Source organism: Drosophila sulfurigaster, chromosome 2L (assembly GCF_023558435.1).
Source record: "Drosophila sulfurigaster albostrigata strain 15112-1811.04 chromosome 2L, ASM2355843v2, whole genome shotgun sequence".
NCBI classification, from domain to species: Eukaryota; Metazoa; Arthropoda; class Insecta; order Diptera; family Drosophilidae; genus Drosophila; species Drosophila sulfurigaster.
The window spans coordinates 28510005-28529320 of NC_084881.1; the positions used below are offsets into that span (position 1 = coordinate 28510005).

At 39.6% G+C, this 19316-nt stretch overlaps 1 protein-coding gene and 2 long non-coding RNA genes across 10 annotated transcripts in view; 1 reads left to right on the forward strand and 2 right to left on the reverse strand.

Annotated features, from left to right (window-relative positions):
- Positions 1–17757, reverse strand: part of LOC133841138 (uncharacterized) — a 37040-nt gene extending 19283 nt beyond the window's left edge. Inside the window, exons 1-2 of one of the 3 annotated variants that reach the window (XR_009894274.1) lie at positions 17170–17757; positions 14132–14581 (exon numbers count right to left, since the gene is read on the reverse strand). This is a non-coding gene — a long non-coding RNA (uncharacterized LOC133841138). The remainder of the gene's footprint in view (positions 1–14131; positions 14582–17169) is intronic. The other 2 variants (XR_009894273.1, XR_009894272.1) reach the window with 2 other exon arrangements.
- LOC133841104 (uncharacterized) overlaps positions 1–19316 on the reverse strand; it is a 75065-nt gene that overhangs the window by 27368 nt on the left and 28381 nt on the right. The window lies entirely within an intron of this gene.
- The window catches only part of LOC133841120 (uncharacterized), a 42787-nt gene that overhangs the window by 16833 nt on the left and 6638 nt on the right, over positions 1–19316 (forward strand). For 2 of the 6 annotated variants that reach the window (XR_009894262.1, XR_009894267.1), the window contains exons 2-5: positions 7071–7114; positions 12931–13017; positions 13361–13450; positions 13570–13646. This is a non-coding gene — a long non-coding RNA (uncharacterized LOC133841120). The remainder of the gene's footprint in view (positions 1–7070; positions 7115–12930; positions 13018–13360; positions 13451–13569; positions 13647–19316) is intronic. The other 4 variants (XR_009894264.1, XR_009894263.1, XR_009894270.1 and 1 more) reach the window with 2 other exon arrangements.

Below are 19316 nucleotides of genomic sequence, written 5' to 3' on the forward strand. Positions count from 1 at the left end.
TAAAAGATCATTTCATATATGGAATTATCTTTCGGAAATGTCTTTCAACTTAATGATGAGCAACTTTTGAGTACCTTGAGATATTTGTTAATTCAATAACTACTGAAACTCGATATAAATCTGCTTATAACTGCTTATTTTGTTCTTCTCAATTTACAAGTATTTTCTTAATTTTCTTATGTTAAACTTAACATTCAATTCCTGCGGAATTTACAAAAATACTCGGTTAAATTTTTATATACAGTGATCATCAAAACTGTAAAGCAAGTTCCATACTCTAACTTCGAAGGTCTGTTTCTTCAGTTCCAACTTATGCATGCTAAAAATCTTAGTCTTGTTTTGTTGGTGGGTTCATTCACCATGTTGAAGCCGTTTGATAATACGAAAATAAATGTTAAAGCAAATTGTACTAAAGTCAAATGTTGCATACAATATATTCAATGTCTTCAAACTATTTCTTTTTTTGAACATTTCATTTAAAAAAAGTTCTTCATCAAATTATAGTAAAAATCTTAGTACTCTGTTCGTTCATCTCTTCTTAATATACTTGTATTCTCCAAAAATAAGTTGTTCATCAAATGTTTATTGCAATATTCCGACATAAATTGTCATCTATATTCAATTGAAATATTTCGTGTTGTATTTAAGATATATTTTTATTGTCACTTATGCAAAAGTAGCCTAACTTGTCATTTCTTTTCCAGTCACTTCTCAAATATGAAACAGAAGAGTTTTTAATTAATGCTTAGAGACAACGTAAAGAAAATGTTTGTTTAATGTGAGAAATGTCTGACAGATAAATACAATTTCCCCTTTAAATGCTCGCAAATATAATTTGATTTAAACCAAATTCATAACTAAACTTCAATTCAAGAAATTAATTAAATTTAAAGCTGACTCAGGTTGTCAACCGAGTTTCAATTGCAGCAGAATCATTTTTAAATGTGAAATGCGGTCTCGAGACTCGGTGTGAATAATCATAGCCTCATAACATAGTTGGCAAGTAAAAGAAATAATAAATATATATAGACAAGTCATAAGAACTTGAATGCATGAGGCACATATAAGAGTATAGAAATCAGGACTCAGCGTTTCATTGTCTGCCCCCCCTCTCCTCTCTCTGCTCTCCTCCCGCTATCAAAGTTGTCGTGTGAGTTTTTCCACCATAAATTCACAAAAATGAATCTACATTGCAAATGCAAGTAAATTGCGTCTGTGTGTGTGTGTGTGTGTGGGTAAATGGGGGAAAAAAACAAAGCATAAATGTAGCTCAACGCATTTTGCTGCACACGAAAGGCACAAAAGAGGAGAGAGAGAAAGAGAAGAGGGGAAGAACAGAGAGAAAGAGAGCGGGAGTACAGCGAACAGAAGCTAACGAAGCGTAAAGTTTGCCAAGCGGCTGCCATTTGGAATGGCGAGTGAGCAAGCTTCCCCCTACCCCTCCTATCCCATCCTCCCCCTCTTTCAGTTGTTCTCTCTTCGCATTCAACCGCAATTCCCTTTTCAGCCTCTCAGTGTTTGCCTTGTGGTATTTTTTATTAAATATTCCTAATAAATTATGCAAAATTCTTGTATTGCATGCAGAGACAACCAAAGCGAGAGAAATAGCAATAGTGGTCAGAAAAGCGAAAGAGAGAGAGAGACAGAGCGAGTTACGGTCAAATCAAAATGTTTGCACAAGCGAAAAGCTAAGAGAGAGGCAGAAGGAGGCAGAGATTGTGGGCTGTGCGTGTGGGCGTGCCATAACTATCAATAACTTTTTTGGCTAAAAAGCCAGCACAGAAAACAGAAAGAGAGAGAGAGAGAGAGAGAGAGAAGGATTGTGCTGGGGCAGACTTTAATACAATATGAAGTCAAAGGATGCGAGGAGCGGGCCTTGTATCTGTATCCTTTCGATACATCTCTGTCGGTGTGTCGATGTATCTATCGTCATCCGTCCGTCTGTCCGTCTGTCTGCTGTCGGTTTGTCGGCTCTGTCGTGTATTGCGATAATAAAATAAAATTGAAATATGGTTGGCAATTGACTGAGCGCAATGAGTGGAAATTGTTGAATCGCTTGCGTTATGGCAGCGTGACGGAAAGTCAGGACAAAGGGACAGCAAAAAGTAGAGAAGAGTGAAGGCAAGTTGCCTGTTGTGTGTGTGCGAGCATTTGTGCAGAATGCTGTAAACTGTCGTCTGATGAATGCCCCAATAAGTAGGCAATGCTTTTTTTTACGATACTATGCGACAACAGATGCTCAACTCGAAAGCACTTTGAAGCGAATTTAAGAGGAAGCCAACAAAACATATTGAAAATATATATTGATAGTTAATCGATTTAGTTTTGTGTCAAATCAATAATCGAGTAAATGATTGAAGTTGAGCAAAAGAAAGAAAAGAGTTTTCAAATGTATCTTGGCTTAATCCAGAAGTTTGTTAACTTCTAGCATGTTTTCTTCACTTTGAACATTACTAATTATGCCATTTAGCTAATCGTTTAAGCATGCTGTAAATTATAGTATAGTTTCAATTTAATTATAAGCTGTTTAATGATATTCTTTGCTCAGCTCGATTCGTTGATTTGCTGTTGCTGCTTTGAGTGTGCAGTGAAACGATTGAATGCATTCAAATCGCAGACAAAGTCACGACAAGTTCTTCACCTCTTTGTGTGGCTTGCGTGCACTTCAATGACTATGAACTTCAGATGGGAGCGAGCTAGAGGTGGGAAGCGGCAATCAAGCTGCAATATTTAAGCAGATTTCGCCTTTGTTGCTCTCTCATCATGGTATTTATTTGTTTGGCACATTAAGGCAACTTTTATGGCCAGAAATTTGTTGAACAACGAAATGCGCTTATGAATAAACAAATACACGCCCCCGAACACACGAGCACACGACATAGAAATCGACAACACGCAAGCACGCACACAAACACAAACGTACACAGATTTATTATGTGAAACAAATCACTCATACGCCGCATTGGAGCATGGCAAGAGGGGGGACTCGATGTTGTTGTTGTTGGTGAACGTGAAACATGAAACGTGAAGTGACTGTCAGGGATTTTCACGAGAATTTCGTTTTTATTTTTAGCCTGCCAACAACACAAGGCACAAGGCAACAACAACAACGAGAGCAACAACAACAACGAGAGCAAATGTCTTGTTTATTTGAGCTTCAGTTCTTTCTGACTCCCAGTAACAACAGCAAACAGCAACAACAAAGCGCAGAAAAAGAAATTAAGTTGCCGCCTGCAGCTTTATCACACCAGCAACTGCCACACCCCCCGCCCCACAACAACAAACAACAACAACAACACCCAGCAAGACGAAATGTTTATCTGATTTAAACGTTGGCAACAGTCGTCCTTCAACCTGCCTCCTTCCTGCCTCCCTCCTTCCCTTTTGCTGCCCTGAGGACCGCCAACATTTTGCGTGTCTTTGCTTTAGTTTCTGCCCCCTTTTTTTCGCCCCCTTCTTTCGCTTTGTTGAGCTGCGTGCTCGGCAAAACTTATGCTGCCTGTCGTCGTTGTAGCTGGTGCCCAGCTTAATTTTCACTCTGTGGCAACTTTAATATTAATCATACGACCCGCATGCCCAACAAATAACAACACACACAAACACAAACTCACATGCGAGAGAGCAGAGCTCGAGTTTGTTGCGGTAGGACCTGTTTCTATTGACTTACTACGTATGTAGAGAGAGTGTGGGTGCTGCTGTGGGTAGTGAGTGGGTAGTGCTGTGGTGGGTGGTGCTATGGGGAGCAACCGCAGTGGCAAACGCCAAAAGTTCTTAGTTAAATTCGTCGTTTGCCCAAAGTTTTCTCAAGTGGCTCATTGTGGTTAGCTCTGAAATGTTGACCCACAGACAGACAACAGAGTGAGAGGGGGAGAGCGAAAGAGAGGGAGCGATGACTGTTAACTGGGGCGACACTTGCTTAGTTTTGACAGCGGGCAAAAACAACAGGCAGCAAAGTACAGCAAAGTAACAACGTCTCATGCTCTTTGCGGTCTTTAGCGTTGAAACTTGGCAATGGCCAAAAAACAACTAGAAATATGCGGCTGCTGCTGCTGTTGCTGCAACTAGCGAGAAAGGCGAGAACAACTGTAACGAGAGACAACAACAACAATAACAAGAACTAAAACAACAAACAACAAACAGTGAAAATCGTTGGCATGCAAAAACTTTTCGGATGCGGCAAAGAAAACGCAAATGATTAAGTGCGTCGTGGCATAATTCAACAAGACAACATTTCAGCTAAAGCAGCGAGCAGTGAAGGAGGGGGAAGTGATGAAAAGGGGGTGGCCAGAGACAGCGGGTGAGGAGGGGGAGAAGCTAGCTGAGTGAGTTGCAATTGAAATGACATTTGCCAACTTGAGGAAGATGTTGAGAGTTAATGAATTGCGACACAGCTTCCCGAAATGTTGAAGAAATAAGATAGAGAATGAGAGAAAGAGTGGGAGATAGAGATAGAGAAGAGCAGATACATTTCTCAAGTGAACGCAGCGCATTCAAAGTGTTTGTGATGAGCACTCAAAGCTAATGGAAAGCGGAACACTCGACAAAACTAGACTTGATACTATTATGGTAGAATAGAGTGGCAAAGACCAAATAAAATGCAGCATATTTCTGCGTAAATATAAAGCATGCTTTTGCTTGACTTGAGTAGATGAACCTTGAGAATTTGAGTATACAATTTAGTTGAAGAAAATGTTAACAACTTAATTAAAAGTTGACAAAAATGTAGGCATTTTATTTTTAAATAAAAGTGGAATTTATTTAGTTATTGAATGAATGAAAATAGGCTTCAAACCAATTAAAAAGAATTCGATTTTTGCATATTTTGTCAAGTGAGAAAACATTATAAAATTGAAGTGCAACTTTTTTAATAATTGTAATTCATTCAGTTATCAAAGAAGTTTCACTTCAATTATAAAAAGTTTTCTCACTTCACAGAGCTTAAAAGAATTCAATTGTTGTAAGAAATTTTAAGTAAGACATTAATTTACTTTGCTAGTATTTTGCGTTTAATAAACTCCAGCTCAAGCTTAAGCTATTTTATTTTATTTGCTTAGCAATTGTCATTTACTTATGTTGCAAATTTGACAAGACGGAATTCTTGTCTTCCAACATTTCTTTCCCCTCTTAAATGCCGCCACTGACCATCAAGAGAGTGCTCAGAACTGATTCTCAGTCTCACTCTGATTCTCATCCGCATTCTCGTTCCCTTTCTCAGATTCTGCTCGCTGTCACAGACGCAGTCCCAATGCGCTTGTTAGTTTAGTTCTTGGGTTTTTGGTTTTGCGTTTTTGGTTTGGGTTTGGGTTTGGGATTGGGTTCAGTTGGGTTGCCATGGTTGCCATGTTTCTTGCAGCAGCTAAGCTCTGGCCATTTGTTAGCGACAGCAACAAAAGCAAAGGCAACAGCAACAAAAGCAAAGGCAACAGCAACAGTAAAAGCAACAAGCAAACAACACGAAGTTTTGCTGTTTAGCATTTCAACACACAAAAACGCACAAGTTGTTGGCATTGTCTTCTTGTTGTTGGCTGAGAAGAACAGCAATTAATATGTATCTCTTGCTTGGCACGCTTTATCGCAACAACGAGGGAAAGTGGAAAGCTGGAATTTTCGTCGGAAAATACGAAAAGTTTATTCTCTTCTTCCACTTTCTGTGCGAGTTGAGTTAAGTTTTTTTGGGCCAGCATTTTGCACGTTGCCATTTTATTTGGCGCTCGAGCATTTTGCGCAGTTACACACACCATAGCCACGCCCACAACCAACAACCTTCAGCCCTCAGCCCTCTTGGAGAGATGCACATTTTGAGGCAACTCAAGTGATTTATGACAGCCAAGAAAGTGAGGCTGGGGCTGCAGTGCGTATACTTGTTATTGCTGTGGCAGGCGCAACGAATGCGCCTTTTAAACCAGAAAGTGGCTTGAGAAACGGACACGCGAAATGGGCACATGCCGAAAGAGATAGCAAGTCAGAGAGAGAAAGAGCGAGAGAGATGCAGCAGAGAAACGGCTAAAAATTTAATTAAAATGCACATTTGTCCTTGACAGCGTTTTATATTTTCTGCGTACTTAATTGGAAGGCAGCCGCAGCCGAAGCCAAATGAATGCGACCAGCACACATTTCTCTCCCTCTTTCTCTCACACACACATATATACCTCTCTCTTTCACACACTCTTATACCTGCATGCATTAGTCAAGATGCGGTTGGATATGCAAAATGATGAACGCGACACAAACTTGGTTTGCTCCAAAAACATAAAGCCCAAGCACAGTTTCCTCACTTCCTCCCGCTCTTTCCCTTTCTCTGTTCCATTTAGCTAGAGACACGCACCAGCTGCATGAGTGTGCGTGTTTGTGCATGAATGTGCATGTGTTTGTTTGTTTGTCTGACTAAATTTAGATAACTCTCGAGTGAGATAAAAGGGAACGAAAATTAAAGTTGATTATGATGCAAACTGAGGCTGAGACTAACACAGGCAAAAACTCACGTCTTCTTCTTGCTCCCTCAGGAAGCTAAAGCGATAAATCCTTGCCAGACGCTAATTGAACTGTGTACCTGAGAGTGAGAGAAAGATGCCTTAATATTTCAACTCCTTTCCTATTTACACATTACACTTTACATTTTACGTTTCACAGTTTGCACAGCAGCTTCTTAAGGTGTCGAAAGTTTTCAAAAGTTACGCCCAGCAATTAGTGGGATTAGTTAATCTGATTAATTTGGCATGAAAAGCTTTAAATCTTGGCAAATCCCTAGATAACGCGAAAGTCTTTTAATGAATAACAGACTTTTTTATTGATGAGCTGAGTAAAGACGAAAAATGTTTTAGCTGTGAACCTGATTTTTGGGCGGAGATATAATCTTATTTAGTAGTGAATTAATTTATTTCTATGATTCTTTAGAAGATTATATTTAAGCCACATTAACTAAGATTTAAATATATTACTTTTAATATGAAATTGTAATTGAAATAGTACATTTTGATTATAACTAAAATAGCCTACATTTTGCCAAAAGTTGTTCAACAAACTTTATCTCGAAAATTGTTAATAATATCTTCATGTTTCTCTGCTTTTAGATCCTCTTTGAACCAGTGTCATTCTGTTGAAGGTAAACATTATGGTAAGTCTAAGAAAATGCAATATTTAATATATCGAAAGCGTACTGACTGGCAATCATATAGTGGGATTTAGTGTCATTTTAGTCGGACAACACAAGTTTTCATTTAATTTGAGATCATTCCTCTAGTTTAGTTTTCATTTATGGGCAAACAGACAGTTGAGACAGTAGTCGTATTATGCATAACTAACTAGAAGGATGAACTGCTGTGGTGTGTGTCTGCAAATGTGTGAGTGTTGTGTGTGTGTGTGTGTTCACTCACTGTGACAACTAATATCCATTTGGATGTCCTGGTGTAAGTCCTCGACTGGTTGGGAACGGGAATGGGGATTGGGATGGCCAAAACAAAACGCATTAATGCGGAAACGCATTTTGTCTACTCTTGTATTTGCATATGAGTTTGAGCTTGAGACTCGCACGTATTCCATATTTACCTAAAGGCAGAGTGAGAGAAAGAGAGTGCAAGAGAGTGGAAGAGAGAGAGATGGAGGAGCGAGATTGTTGTGCTTTTTATGACGAGGAGCATACAAAAATTTGTGCTAAAGGACTTTTGCTTACAAACGAGCGAGCAGGCAAAAAGTGCGGAAGAATTGCATTGTTTTTCGCACACAGACAGACAGCTAGAGAAAGAGAGAGAATGAGAGAAAGAGAGAGCTGGTATAAGCCAGGCCAGGACACAGACATGCAGGCCATATGTAACATACGTGCAAGGATATGCATATGTGTCTTGGCAAGGATTTGTTTTGCTTACTCCATGCAACTGCCTCCCCTTGCAGCCTCCTCTCTCTCCCTTCCTCCCTTCCTCCCTGTTTCTGCTTTCAGCTGCAGATGATGAGCCTCAGATTATATGCACTCACAAGCGATGCTTTGTCTCCTTTTACTCCTTTACTCCTCACCTCAACTCACTCTCATCATTCCTTCTCTCACCTCTTTACGTCTCGCTGCTGTCAGCCAACTCTCTGCACCGTCTCGTCCAGGTCTCGTCTTTAGCCCTACATATCTTGTCAGCCCTTTGTGTGTGTAATTCTGTGTGTGCATCCGTGTGTGTGTGTGTGTGTGTGTGTGTGTGTGGTGCCAACAGGACATGCATAAGTGGCCTGTCTCTTCGTCCTGGCTCAGCACAACTTTTGCCTGGCTTTTTATTTATATTTACTCTTGATTGTTGCACTCGCTCTTTCTCTGATTCTCTGATTCAAAATCTGTCTCTGCCTCTGCCTCTGCAGTTGTTGTTTTAGTTGTCTTGTGTGTGTGTGTGTGTTCCACTGTTGTTTCTGCTGTAGTTGTGTAGCTGCTGCTGCAGACAACTGGAAACAACAACAACAACTACGAACGAGTCAACTACACAAATAACAGCAGAAAAAGGCAAATTTATCCTGGCTGGCTGCACTTTTTGCTCTCAAAACAATTAAATGCAACAAACTTTTCGCATCTCCCTCGCACTCTATTTCTCCTCCTTTTTCTCTTTTTTCGCCATGTGCCAACTGCCAAATTTACTTGGCCTTTAATTTCTTTTTTTCGTCTTTTTTGTTAGCCAATTTTTAATGCAGTTTTTATTTGGCTTTTTTCGACATTCTCCGTCACTCGCAGTTAAAATTAACTGTCACCTAGGGAAATGGCAATGAGAACAGCGAAGGGAGGAGGAACAAGGGGAAGACTGTCACTGGCTGAATGATGTTTTAATGGGCTTTTCATATGCCAACGAGCCATGTGTGAGTGTTTAAAAATGGAAAAACTGTAAAGAGCGCCGCGCAAGGACATTCAAAAGTGAGGGGAGAGTGGAGAAAGGAAAACGCTGTGAAAGCTGACTAAATTTGATAATTTGAATGCCAAAGTTGAGCCAAAAACCAATCGAAATCAACTAATTATGACGGACAACGCTAAAAGCATCCATAGGCCAAAAGGTTAATTTGATCAACGCTATCAAATCACGAATTGAGATATTAATACTCTAAAGCTAGCTCAGAATAGAAATGACCTTGCTGCAGGCGGCTGCAAATAGCGAGGCTTTAAAATGAAGTGGAGTTTATATGTTTAATCACTTCATTTGAGGTTTCGTTGAACATAGTTTTGCTGCCTTAATATTCATAATTATACTTTGATTTTTCTACCCGATACCCATAGGGTAGAAAGGTATGATAACTTTGTGCCTCCAGAAAATTGGATATAATCAGGTATATTTTATAAATGATGGTATATTTTTAATATAGTACTATATAAATATACCAATTATTCATTTGGTATATTTTAGTATTTTTACGGTATATTAATTTCGTATGTTTTATTTTAAATGCAGTACTATGTCAATATGTCAATTTTAGCCTTTGGCATGTTATAGTATTTTTGCGGTATATTCATTTGGTATATTTTGAATGTATGACTTTAGTAATATACCACTTATATGTAGGTATATTTGTAGTATTTTTGTGATACACTAACTCGGTATATTTTAAGAATACTACCGCACTCAACCTTAATGGCGATTCACTTGCATTGAGCTTAAGCAAAGATACCTTGATCTATAAAAAGATTACAAACTGTAAAGATTTTATATGTCGTTGTCACTAGTTAGGTTTTAATTTCCAAATAATAAAGTTCGGTTCATAGTTAAAAGTATGAGGCACAGATATTGAACCATAATAGAAATCTGACAATATTTCACTTAAAAAATGATCTAGAAGAAAGACTACAATCTGTAGTTAGTTTTAATTTTCAAAAAGTAAAGTTATTTTCGTAGACAAAAGTATGAGGCACTAAAATTTAACCTTAATAGCACTCTGACAATATTTTACCTTAAATGTTTTCTCGCTTCTCTTGGGCCAACTTTGCCTGGCAAGGCCTTTAAGCACCCCTTTCAACAAATTTGCTTTCAGTCGCTTATTTAAAGCAGCTCAATATTGAAAGCTTAGACGAAATTGATGACGTCACAGAGTGTAATAGAGAGAGAGAGGTAGAGGAGTGAGTGAGTGAGTGAGAGCAGAATGAATGCGTGTAGAATGCGAATGGAGTTGGGGCAAAAGCTAAGCCACATTCAATTTGTTGGCTGTTGGCTGCTGCCTGGCGGTGGCATTTGCTGTGCTTATTTGTTGCCAATGGCTGTTGCCACCGCCAGCCACAAAAAGCATTTTGTGTCTATTTTAGTGTAATTTTCCGCATAAACGGTTCCCAAAACGGAGGCCAAGTCCTTGTTCGACGATCCCAAAAGAACAAAAAAAGAGAGTCGCAGCTGTGACTCCTGTGGAGACTGTGGCACTGCTGTTGCTGCGTGTGGCAGCCACCAAAAATGCCAACTTAAAATGAAAATTATTGGCTCGCTCGCTCGACGCGTTCGCGCGAGTTATAAAAATAGAAACTTTGCATGGGAGACGTCGACGACAAAAGCCGAAAAGAACTGCACACAAAAAAATATAACCCAAAAATGCCAAAAAAGTGCCGCAAATTGAGTTGAACGGTTTTTTGGGTTTTGCATATTGGCCGCAAAGTGTGGACGATGAGGAGGAAGAGAAGGGGGCAGGGATAGAGGCAACATTTGTGGCAACTCGGGCGCTCAGCTTAGGTTTGGTTTGGTTTGGTTATTGAGGCAAAACACACACACGCCCCTATAGTTTTTGTCTGCTCGTATTTTATTCTTTGGCTGCCATCGATTTCAATTGTGTCAATGCGAATTGTCTGTCCACAGCACCACCACACTCTCCCCCCCTCCTCTTGCTCCCTCAGGGACTGTGCGACTTCGTGGCAACTTCAAAGCGCGCTCAATGAAATTGACACCCGCAGCGCAGCGCAGCGCTGCCAACGCTCCAAATTGAAACTATGAGCGAGAAAATAAATGTGTAACGAAATGGAAGCTGCACACGCCCCCCGCCTCCCACTGAACCCCCTCCCCTCTCCTGTCTACCCCTTTTTACTGGCTGCTCCCAATGTGGCAATAAAACCATTTTAATGAGATTCAAGCTTTAAATTTCGCGCTTTATTTACGTGAGTGGCGACAGGAGGCGGCAAACGCGCCAAAGCTGTGGCATTGTGGGCGTGGCTAAAAGGCAAACTTGCGCGCCACATCGTCATAGTCCACATCAAAACCGAAATAAAAAAAAAACGAGTTAACTTCATTATGTAACTCGAGGGAAATTTTAATTAAAAGCGTGCGAAAGATTTAATTGATTATACCCAGTAAACCAAATGCGATTCAAGGGGTAGTTAGGGGTGAGGAAAGGGGTGGAAAATGGGATCAATAGTGGAAGATTTCAGAAGTTGAAATAGTTTAACAAACTGTCAATGCTTTAAGCTTAAATAAAGCCACAATTCAAGAGGGTATCTCTTAGTTAATCAGCTTTCGAGAGTCGCTTAATTTTATTGTGCATACGCCTAGCCGAGCATACGTTGCAGGCAGCGTTGACCAGCGGAGCCCATTGACGGGTTGCTTAGCTCCAGCGACTTGGCAAATATTTTAACAAGTTTGTTAAAACATTTTATGAAAATTGCGGCCACATTTTCAGGAGTAAACGATGGCGAAGGGAGAAGTTAAGGGCCTCTAAAATAAAAGTTTACACAGTTAATAATAAAACCATTTACTATGCAAATATTTTGTCAGTCCACTGGGCAGTTTGAGGCCAGCAAACAGAGCGATAGAGTTAGAGAGAGGAGAGGAGAAGAGAAAGAGAGAAGCGCAAAGCGGAGGCAGTTCAACCCATCTCAAGTCATTTTTCACGCTTAACATATGAGAATTTGAATTTGAGAATGCAAAATGGCAGCTGGACGCAGGACAAGACTTCAGACGGGACTTTCGACCGCAAGCGAAACCCCAAACCAGTTCCTAACCTCAGTCTTCTCTTCCCTCCCCCATCTCTCCCCTCCTCTTCTCCCAAACGGAGTCGAGTTGAGTGCATGCAAATGTGTTTGCAATGGGTTAAATATGCTCCGCAGACCCCCAGCTACAATATATGCATATGCATTGTGTTTGTATGTGTGTATGTGTGTGTGTGTGTGTCTGTGTGTCTGTTTGTCTCTCTCGTTGCTCCCTCCCCCCTCCCTCGGCTGGCTTTTTTGTTTGCGCTGACTTTGAGTGAATGAAGTGCAGAAGGGGAGGCAGCCATGAAAAATTAAAAAGGGATTTTGGTGCGGCAGCTGCTGAAAAGCGTTTGAATAGTAACTTGAACAACTTTTTTTCGGGCCAGTTACAACGCAGCGAGGAAAGAGACTGAAGAGAGGGACACATGTAGAGAGCGACAGACTTTTTTAAGGGGGGAAGGGGGGTATGCAGCCTGTCAGCGTTTTTCGAAAGTGCCTCCCAACATCAGACACTCGCACAGTCAAGTTGAAAGATGATATAAGCCAGCAGATTGGACATGTGCTTCCAATTCGAGAGCTCTCTCTTGGCTGCCCGACCCCTCGATCCACTCGTAAAAGTGGTCGGAGAGTTGCTTTTGTGACGGGAGCAAAGTTCTCTTAATTATGTGGCAATGCATTGCGAGCAGCGAGGGGAGAAAGAAGCATTTAATTGAGCTGACAGCTTAAAAAGGAAACGATAATCATAATAAAGAGCCAAGCCAGAAGGGCAACCTTCGTCGAGAAGCAGGTCAGCAAGTCAAAAAAATGAGTTCATCAACATGTGTGATGAAGTGCACATTGAGAGCAGCACTTCAATTACCTTGAGAGGTAGCAATTTATTATTATTCAAAAGTGGAAGTTAAAGTTACAGTTTATAAGCATAAATAGGTTAATTTAATAGACAGCCAATAATAAATATTTATTCATAAGAAATGTAGATTTAATCTGACTTATTCATAAAATACTTTTCTTTAATTATTTTTTCATTCGTTTTACAGATATACACTTGCATTTGATTTGAAAACAACCCCGAAAAACTCGAAAACAAACTGGCAAAAAGTGTAGCATACTTTTTGGCGCAGCATGTGAGTACAAATCTGTTTTACGCAATGTTCAACTAAATATTTATTGGTAAGAAATGTAGATTTAATCTGACTTACTCATAAAATACGTTTCTTTAATTACTTATCATTCTTTTTACAGATATTCACTGGCATTTGACTTGAAAACAACCCCGAAAAACTGGAACAAAAAGTGCAGCATACTTTTTTGGGCAGCATGTGAGTACGAATCTGTTTTACGCAGTGTTCAACTAGTTTAATGAAAAGTGGATAGATAATAATAAATATGTATTGATAACAAATGTAGATTTAAACTGACTTATTCATAAAATACTTTTCTTTAATTAGTTTTTCTTTCGTTTTACAGATATTCACTTGCATTTGATTTGAAAACAACACCGAAAAACTCGAAAACAAACTGGCAACAAAAAATGTTGCATACTTTTTTGGGCAGCATGTAAGTACGAATCTGTTTTACGCAATGTTCAACTAAATATTTATTGGTAAGAAATGTAGATTTAATCTGACTTAATCATAAAATACTCTTCTTTAATTATTTTTTCATTCGTTTTACAGATATACACTTGCATTTGATTTGAAAACAACCCCGAAAAACTGGAACAAAAAGTGCAGCATACTTTTTTGGGCAGCATGTAAGTACGAATCTGTTTTACGCAATGTTCAACTAGTTTAATGGAAAGTGGATAGAAAACAAAAGAACTGCCTTCAGTTGATCAATTGTTTTCATTTGAAAGACATTAGAGAGAGAGAATTCTGCAGTAAACGAAAAATGTCTATAGAGTTGCAGTTGGAATTTAACAAAAATGCAGTTAGCTTCGATAATGTTTGTTGTTTCACAACATTTTGCGTTGTGCATTGTTTTAACAACAGTGGAAACTCGGCAGGGAAAACTAATGTTGAACTTTTCCTCTTTTCCTCGTACTTGCAACTTTACTGCTGCAAATCGAATTGGCCCTTGGAGAAGTGAGTTGAAGTCCGAATTTTAAACCCAATAATAAACTGCAGTCGGGGAAAGCTGCAGCGAATGGGCGAAAGTAACGAGAAAGTGAAGAGTGCAAAGTGGAATGTGGAGAAGGTAGAAATAGTGGAAATAGTGAAAATGGAATGAGCCGCTTACCTTGTGCAATAATGAAAATTCGTTGTAAAAAGTAGTTGGCAACTCGTAAAAGTGTTGCCAATCGTTTCAATTGCTTCCTCCCTTTATTATTATGGGTTCTCCTCCTCCTCCTCGACTCGGTTATTTTGGAGGATGCTGATGTGGCTGCTGCTGTTGCACTTGATGGTTGCTCGATTGATCGCTCGTCCACTCAGCTACTTTTATTGCTGTTGTTGTTATTGTTGTTGTGGTTTTTGTTGTTGTTGGTATTTTAGTCAAGCATTTTGTGTGTTTATTGTTTTAGTCACTTGTCAGCGAGTGAGTTAAATGAATTTGCATTTCGCTTTAACCCTTTGCACAATTGAAAAGCACTCGCGGGGCTTAGCCACGCCCCCACTCCTCTCCTCTCCTCTCGTCGTGGCGTAAATTGTTTATAGGCTTTGTCAAGTTTATTGTTTGTTATTCGTTTAACTGCGAAATGTCAGCACAAATACAATAACAACAATCAGAAGAGCGGCGAGAGAAACAAAAAAATACATTGGAACAAACAATAAAAATTTAATACGCATTTTTTCAGCTCGTTGGACGACCTTTCTCTCCTCCTCTCCTCTTCCTTCCTTCTCTACTCTCTGTGTGTGTGCTCTCTATATGGTTATGGCAACGCATATGTCAAAAGATTTATGACCATGCCAAATGGCAAAAGGAGGGGAGGAGAAGAAGCTGCAGGAGGCGCCGTTCTGACAGCTTCCCAATTGCCTCGTTGTTGCCGCCCAAAATGTGTAATGAATTATGCAATGAAATTTGTTTCATTTTTCCAACACACTCATCCATACACACACACCCACACACACACACAGTCTCACACTCGAGGCAAGGCAATTGAAATTTTGAAAGATTGCGCCAGACATTGTTGCTGTTGTTGTTGCTGTTGTTGCAATAAATTCAAGAAAAATGATTGTTTAATTTATGAAAAGTATTTGTTGATGCCAAGCAGATTAAGCCTCGACTCGTCTCGACTCAAAATTCGCACTTGAGCACACGCAAGCACATGAAAATGTGCCGAGCTGAGGGAAAGGAGAGTGGTAAAGAGAGGAAGGAAAGTGGGAAATGGGTGCAACTCATTTCGGGTTGCCTTTCTGCATTTTTATCTGCGCTCTGCTCCGTTCTCATTTGTGCCTCGAGGTCGACGCACACCTTGCCTCTGCCTCTGCAACATCCTTCGACATCCTGGCCTGCTTCTAGCCAGCTGTGCGAGGTGGAAGCGGGGGAGGAAGGCAAGGGGCAACACAGTGTTTCCTGTGCGACACGACGACTATCATGAGGCCAAGCTCAGGCCAGGCGCTTGAAGGATTTCCCTTTGGCAAAGGCCACTCTAGCTCTCTCACTCTGACTGTGGCTTTGTTGTAGTCTCTCCCCCCATCCCTTCTTCTTCTTCCCCTCTTCAACCCCTCGGGCAGTCTCCCTTTCCACTTATTAGTCTACGTTTTGCAAATATTTGCATACGAGGCACGTCTCAGTCATTTTTCTTCAACTTATTCTTTTATTTTTGTTTCTCTACGTTTCCTTCATTTTATTATTATTACTCTTCTCTGCCTTCGCCCCTCCCCTCCGCTCCATAGTCTGCTGTTGTTTTGCGTCCTTCAAAGTGCAAATGCGAGATTTCTTAGCACCACATTAAAAAAGACGACAGCAAATAGCAAAGCATAAAAAATACACCAAAAAATACGCATAAAGACAAAGCAGAAATGCACAAAAAATTATGAAAAATGCTTTAAATTATGAAAAATCGTTAAATGTTTGTCATTTGAAGCTTTGTTTCATTTCTTTTCCTTTCGCCGTTGACATGTTTTCGCTTTTGTTTTGCACTTGCCAAGAGGTCAGCTCTAAGTGGATGTTGCCACGTTTTGTAATCGCAACAAGGGTTCAAGTGAGGTCGGTCTGAGTGCAGCAGACAAAGAAGAAAGCTTTCATGGATGGAATGGAAATTTAATTAAGAATTTCCTAGAACAGAATTTCTGTTTAAGAGAATCCTTAATTCATATTTGTATGATTTCAATTTGATATTCTTTCAAGCATGGAAATCGAATTTTAATTAAGAATTCTATTTATGAGAGTCTTTAAGTAATATTTTGTAGGGTTTAAATTAAACGAATACCTCAGAATAATATTTCAATTTAGGAGTTTCTTTAAGTAATATTTGTATGATATAAATTTGATATTCTTCCAAGCATGGAAATGGAAATTCAACTAAGAATTCATTGCAACAGAAATTCTAATTAAGTAATATTTTGTGTGGTTCCAATTTAGTATTCCACCAAGCATGGAAATGAAAAGTTAATAACGTATTCCTTAGAACAATATTTCAATTTAGAAGTTTCTTTGAGTAATATTTATAGAGTTAACACTTGATATTCCTCATAGAACTTTTTCTAGTATTGTTGGGGCTAAAAACTGATTGAAATTCCTTTACTTCGAATAACATCCATCATACCCATTAGTCTACAACTCAATGTCAAATTCAATCGCAAAATATTGAATTGATTTTTGTTGTGAACTCTTTGCTCTTTGCTCTCACATGAGTTGAACATTAATTGGCTGAAACATGCCCGAATCGCACTAATCGATGTTAATTTAATTAAATTAATCTGATTTAAGCAAATTTCCGGCTCATTTCAAACTAATTCAATTCCGTAGGGAGGAGCAAACTCCTCCTCCCTACGAAATACCAAAAATACTTTGAATCGATGATCTGCTTTATGGACCCCCAATTTGTATGTTTCTGCCTCCTGCTGGATGACACAGGATGAGCTCGAGTCAAGGAACAAGCGTATTGTGAATTTATTTCTCGGCAAAGGCTGTTTCCCTTTTTTGAGGAAGGAGAGGAGGAAGGGAGAGTGAGGGGGGCTACCCCATCAATTTGTAATTTGTAAATTAAATTGGCTTTTTTCTGCTGCCAGGCCTGCTCTGCTTTGCTCTGCTCTGCTCTCTGCCTTCTTTTTTTGCGGTTGCCCTTTTTTTTGTGTTTGCTGTGTTGTGTTGTCCTGTTTTGTTGCTGTTACGGTTTCTGCTGCTGCCTTTGTTGTTATTGTTGTTGCTGTTGCTGCTGTTGTATTTTCTTTGCCATTTTTAACGCAAAAAATGCAAATTTATCAAATTGATTTAAGGCCTCGGCTCGGATGTTGATGGCGTTCAATTTAAATGCCAAAAATTAATTACACATGCCACAAACTCCCTCGCACACGCTTCTTTGTTGTTCGAGTTTCAACACACACACACACACTCACACACACACCTTTCTTTCACTTTGTCACACCTTTCGAATTTGGGTTGTTGTTTTGGTTTTCGTTTTGGTTTTGGTTTCGACGCACTTTTCAACGCGGACACTGAACACTAAAATATTTATTTTGTTGGTTGGCAGTTGAGATTGTTGGCAGTTGGTTTGTTGCCTTTGGCTTTGCTTACTGCCAATTCTTGTGTGTGTTTTGGCCAGGCTAAAAGTGCCGCAACATTTATCGCCGCAAAACGAACTTGGCCACGTTTCCGAGTTGACTGATTTGAGCTCCACGGCTGCCCAAGACACGAGCCCATGCAACGAGAATGTAAACGAGAACGCAACTTGAAGCGAACACGAAGGCGACTCTTGGTCTCTTATCACTCAACACACACACGATGTTTGCCACTCGTGCCGCACAGTGTGTTGAGTTTGTCGCAACTTCGTGTCCACAGCGAGAGAGCGCGTGCCACGCACGTGTCCCGAAGACAGAGAGAGACGGAGAGAGAGAGAGCGAACGATGAGAGAGAGTTCCATGCCGGCTTTTGTTGGTGTGTGGTGAGTTTCCTCGCATTCGCACGCATTGGTGAAAGCTTGTTGAATGTTGCCCATGGCCGGTTATCAGTCAATTCTGCTACTGCAGTTGCAGTTGCAAGTGTGTCCTCTGCCTAATAGTCTCGTGACTCTGATGAATGCCCAAGCAAGGCTAGCTCTGACAGGAATTTAGGAACACATCTTAGGCTAATGTTCTTCTGCTGTTCAGACTTATCATTGTAGTTTGTGTACAAGATTGCACCATTTGAGGTAGTAAACTTGACAGATGGTTTAATGAGCTTTCGAATCTTTGCATTGAATTAAGTTTAAAATGAATACTGTACGTATTACAAGTATCCTTTAACACAGTGTTTCTTGAGCTAATATTTCCCTTCTGTTCAACCTTTCCATTGCAGTTTGTGTACAAGATTGCATAATTTTGGGTAGTTATAAAAAGCATTTTGATTCAGTTGAGTTTACGTTTACAACTGCTTTAATGAGCTTTCGAAGCTTTGCATTGAATTTAGTAACTATATAATATTGTATTATTAACATGCTAAATCACAGTGTTAACCTTGTTAAGTAAATTATGACACTTTTAATGTGCTTTCCAAGCTTCATATTTGATTTAACACTTGAATTACGTTGTCAGCTGTTTAATGAGCTTTCGAAGCTTTGTATTGAATTAAGTTGAACATGAATTTTGTTCCAAAATAATACTGTAGGTATTACAGTAATCGTATTACGATTGCTTTCAATACTGTGGTAACCATGTTTAAAGTAAATTATCAATGCTTTAAATATCCTTTCAAAACTTTATTTTGATGGTAGGGAGCTTGATTCCAATGAACTTGCTTTAATGAGCTTTCAAAGCTTTGTATTGAATTAAGTTAACTAACCTATATTTAGTTACTATATAATACATTAACACAGTGTTAACCATGTTTAAACTATCAAATCTTTCATGTGACTTCGCTATCCAAGGATTTTCGTAGTTTTTAGAGTTTAAGCATATTTTCCATTTAATGCAATTACTTATCACCTTTAATTGGTTACACGCTTAACTAGCATTAAAGTTGGAGCTCTTCAACTCATCCGAAGGAATTGAGTTTGTCCTTTCGGTTGGTTACAATTCACACGGTTTCCGTTTGCTTTGACAGCATTTCTTTGTTTGCGCCCATACCCGATTGAGTCAACACTTTGGCAATGTGTGATCACAGTTCGTTCTCGATTTCTAACACTAGGTGTCGCTTTCATCTTAGTGGAAGCTGCTGTTCGGTGTCAGTTTTCATTGCGAGATTGAAAACTTAGCAGCAAGTTGGCCCTTTCTAATTGATGGACTGCCGCCTGTCGCTTGCGGCCTGCCTCTTGTCTCTTGTCTCTCATCTCTCGTCTCGACTC